The sequence below is a fragment of the Coptis chinensis genome, chromosome 3, assembly GCF_015680905.1.
Source record: "Coptis chinensis isolate HL-2020 chromosome 3, ASM1568090v1, whole genome shotgun sequence".
Classification (NCBI taxonomy): domain Eukaryota; kingdom Viridiplantae; phylum Streptophyta; class Magnoliopsida; order Ranunculales; family Ranunculaceae; genus Coptis; species Coptis chinensis.
Genome location: NC_141458.1, coordinates 30,337,293 through 30,342,506, shown reverse-complemented (window position 1 = coordinate 30,342,506; position 5,214 = coordinate 30,337,293).

Genomic DNA, 5,214 nt, shown 5'->3' with positions numbered 1-5,214 from the left:
GGAACAATGGTGAGAGTAATGGGTGATGTGAAATTTCTAATATCATTATACTATCATTTCTATATGAAATTGAATACAACATAATCTAAAGATTCTAACTTTATGAAATTTAACTAAACAATAATCCAACCCAACATCAATAACTACGAAATGACTAACAACCAAGAAATGAAATTAGATCTAAGCAATAGATAAATGACAAAATCGAATTTGATCAATAATAAACTACTTAATTTATCTAATGAAGTAATAAAAATATTTTAATACTTTAAATTAAAACAAGGGAAATGACAACTAATTAAAATGGAGATTTAATTCTAGATCTAAAAATTATTCTAACCCTAAACTCTATTAACATTAGCTTCCTAACCTAACTTATTTTCTAACCTAACTATCTACCATTAACAAAGAGCTAAGCTTTTGTTTTTATACATTCAGATCCAAAAATCGTGCATGGGCTTGGAGCCATGTTTTGGGCAAGAGAATCAGGCCCAAAACCCAATTCTTTCAGTCTAAAAAGGCCTATTCAGCTGCAGTTGACTTCGACAGACTTTTTGTCCACTTTTACTCCTCTGCTTGGGCCAAGGCTTAGACCATTGGAAAGCTCTTTCCGATCCGGTCGTTTTGACGTAAGGTAGGCCCAATTCCGAGGTCTGAGTCAAAAGATATGGTCTTCGGAAGTTCTGTTGACTTTGTGCACTATTTCTGCCCGCGTGGACTTTGACTTTTCATCTTTTGACCGGGCTTTACAGAGGCTTTGTCTTCTTGAAAATTGGCCTTTAATCACAGAACTCCTTAGCAACCGACCTTTGCTCCTTTATCTCGCTAAAGTGGCACATTTCTGCACATAATGGACTTTGAAGCCTGAAATGCATAAAAACACGTAATCAGTATTAACTCTTACTTATTATTCACATAATTGGTCTAAAACTACGATTGTTAAGGGGTTAAAACTACAGTTTTGGGCTCTTATCAAACCACCCCCAAACAACATTTTGCTTGTCCTCAAGCAAATATGAGAAATTAGAATAAGTGACCAAAATGGAGTTCTAACTACTCGCTTTCAATCGAGTCGCGATTGCATTGACCATATGCAACAAGGCCTTAAACCACTAGGAATTCCCTAGTGGACGAGTTATAGCCTCGTGAGAGTTTTTCAGTGAAGGTACTCACAAACTTCATCTATACTACAACGACTAAGAAATAAAACTATTGTTTCCTCATTCATGTCTCAACTATCTAAACATCTCACTAGCAATTGAATAAGAATAACCAAGTCAAAAACCTAAACTAATATATGCATAATAATCAATCATCTATGAAACAAATTTATATAATTTGAGTAATACTATGAAAATACCTAGCAGGTTCGTTTATGAAAACTTCGAATAAGCGTCCTTAAGTAGGTCCTCACATAAATGTCAAGACAAAACCACTCTGATTTTTCCTCACTCAAGTTTCATACTCCTCCGATTAATGCGTGGGCACACTTTACCTTACAATCTCAATGACAAACAAGGAAGTGGAGTCGATCAAACACATCCGCCACTTACTATCACACTAACCTATTCCTAATTGAGCTAGAGGTCTTTATTAGGTGTCATGGGATTAGGAGATGGTTTAAAAAGGAAGGAAATGGATATTCAAAAGGACAAGTCTGAGATAATAGAGTCTTCATATTATGTAACTTAGAGAAAACCTTGTTATTTTCTTTTGCTTCTATACTTTGTTTCCATCCTTAGCCATATTTTTTTCTTTTTCTTTTCTTTGGCTTTTGACTCCCTTTTATTCTATTTTTGGAGTTTTTATTTATTTCTATTTTTTTTTTCTTTTCCTTGGATGGAAACTTCTTTTCTTTTCCTCAAGCAACCAACTAATTTTTGTTTACACGGTTTTTTTCTTTTTTTTCTTCACTCATTCTATTCTCGGACTTATTCTAGATTGGGTAAGTTGAATTTTTTATTTTGTTTTGTTTTTGTAACAGGGTAAAGGAATTGTGGTTTATGGAAGGCTAAAGAAAGGCTCGGAGGGCTTACTAGCGGAAAATAATTCATAAGTTTGAATTTCTGGCTATATCGATCCAAAGAGGGCCTAAATTCTCGCTTAGGATATGGCATAGTGATCAAGCAAAGTGGACGTGTGATTTCTCTATCCGGATTTTACTTCTCCCTTGTGTCATTTCTCAAATGTTTCATTTCATATAAGGCTTTAGGCTATATTCTCACAGGATTTGTAGAATAAGTACTCTAGCCTAGATTTCAGAAACTTACTGCTAACAATCATAGATAGTCATGTAATATATTTATAGATAGATGCAAAGATTATTACCTACATATTAACCTAAGTTTCTAACAATTATTCGATGCAAAAAGCTACGGAGACTTCTAGATTGTTAAGAGCATAGAGAAAGAAAACAATACCAATATTCCTAAGTGTATATCATAAACTTATTTATTTATATTTTTGAAATTTTTAACTTGAAAACAAATGCATATTATACATATCTATATCCTAACAGATGCCTTAATTACACGTGTTTCTATGCCCCCCCCCCCAAACAAGAAGCATGCTTTGTCCTCAAAGCATTTAAATAAAGAGGGTAGAAAAATACCATAGAAACGCGTGAAATTCTAGAACATCTGCAAAACAAGGTTAGAACATACTAATATAGGAAATAAAAAAAACTGACACAACTCTATAAGAGTTCCACCCATTATGGGGTTAACAGAATTAAATTGCTTGGGACATAAGCAAACACTAACTGAAACTAAAAACTTACCTCCACTCCAACGTTTACTCGTCATCCTCCTCTTTCTATAAAGAAGTGAGGTTCCTTCGCATCCCGCCATGCCATTATAATTTGCCAAGCTTGTCGCCATTTATCATCTACGATGCTAACCCGTTAAAGCCACCACTTGGTGGATGGGGTGTAAGGTGCAACCGATGAGGTTGTATCCTCTACCCTTGCCAAGTCATTGCGGGAAAGATCGGATAATACAATTGGTGGGTCTCACAATTTCGACCCCAACCCAATCCGTGAAACGGACACAAAAATAGGGAAGAAACATAGCATAATACGGCAAAACTAAAACAGGCATAAGAAGATACTTATGCCTCATGCTATGGGCTCGTGCTAAACTAGACATCAAGGTTTAGGGAAGGTCATGGCACATACGTCCCGGGCTAAAGCAAGGAAGACGCCGCAAGTGGCATCATTCACGTAAGAAAAATGCCATTCCCCTAAAATGTTTAGCATGATCCAAAACATAACAGTTCCTATGTTCATGGATAGGCTACCAAGGGCGACGTTATATTCGCCTTGGTCCTCGATACGGAAAATGCCTGCCCCATAAGCCTCATGCAAAAAGTCATAAGTGTAGACATGCATATTATCTACCCAATAGCATCATGAGTCTTGTATTTCAGCGGGCATGACAAGTCCAAGAACAAATGCTAGCAAGAACCATAAGCGGTTCCCAGCCTACGTGTGTGATCACCTCGCGAAACCAAGCACCATAAGTAGTGCTTTGAAACAAATCTTCAAAGACTGTTCGGTATTATTGTAGGAGATGTCATCTCAAAACTACGCCTGAACAGCTGCAAATCACCCGAACAACCCGTAGAAAACTGGAATTTTCCGTGTTCACGAAAGCGGTAGCGCTGGTGCGCTCCACTTCAGCGCGGTCGCTCGATGATTTTGGAATTCCAGTGTTTGAGCCGAAGTCGCTCACCTTGAAGCGAAAAGGCCTGTACAAAAAATTCGACAAATGTGTAAAGCTGAAAAGCGCTCCCTCCGCGCAGCCCAAGGTGCCGATTTGTGAAAATGGTGAAGAAACAACGGAAAACGGGGAATGAAAGGTGAGAGATGGAAGTTAGGTGTAGTGTGGGTTATGAGTGTAGAATGAATGAAGTTTTTATAGGTTTTGAATTGTTAAAACGAATCAAGTAGGGTTGCCAAAAGCTTTAAGGCAATTTCCGGAAACAATAAAATTTCCGAACCCGAAAACGGAAACAACTCATATTCTTGATTCTATAACAACCCTAATATCTTTTATACTGGATTTAGACTAGTAACTTCTAAACTCTCTTAGATTTCATCCTACCACCACATCTAATCATAGGTATGCCAATTACGACAATATTCTCAATCTTCACTCCAAAACAAACTCTAAAATGGAGGATCTTCTACAAATCATGATAAAATAAATAATACCACCCCCAAACAATTCGGGAAGGTGGGATTAACAATAAAATCCATGCACAATTTGAAAAGAACAACATTATATTAAAATTGAATTTCAAACAACATTTAACTACCAAATTGAAAGTTAACTACGGAATTTAACAACGTAACATCCTATATACTAAAAATAATAAAAAACAACATCAAAACAACAAACAAGGAGAAATCTAGCTACTCTTAAAGGGAGTGAGGTGGGGATAAGAATAGGAAGTTTAGTGATCAAGCATGGAAAAACCAAACACCCCACCCCCAAACAAATTTTTGAAAACAGGTTTGTAAAAATTTGTTTTAAAATGTGGGTCTTTTAAAGTCAGATTCCCTAGACTTAAAGTGATATATATGTATTTACATGCAGTTTCCCATATATCAATAATCTAAACAATTGTGGATCTTTCCATAAATAGTTAACATGGAATGCACCACCAAACAGAATCAAGCTCCAAAACTTTCTACTTATGAACTTAATTGAATAAGAAGGTGTCCAAGTGAATGATCGTGAGTAAATGAATGGTTTTGGAAAATACTTGGAATGTGGATAAGTGTTAGAAGAAAAGGGGGAAAGAATGATTGGATTTTATGAGGGATTAACTCAGGTGGATGGTGGTAGGGTGGTGCTCTAGGTAGTGCTTGAGAAGGTGGATCATCACAGGCTCTTAGAAACTTCGTCAATTCCTCATCTAGGTTGTTCGTGATCCATATAATTATGGTATTCATCTCCATCTTTGAGGAATTCATCTATCTCGCCTATTGTGAGGTTTAGTCCATCTCTTCTATGGTCGGAAGGTAGGGTTGAAAATTCTTTCTCTAGTTCAGGTTATGTTCAAAGAGTCAAAATTGTGATCTTTGTCTTCTTCCATAAGAGGGATATGTACTAGTGTAGGGGACGACATCGCCGGAAGCACTAATGTGATATACAAAACTCTCAATAGACTTAACTTCACCTTCTACAGGAAAATCTAGTTGTTCATGCG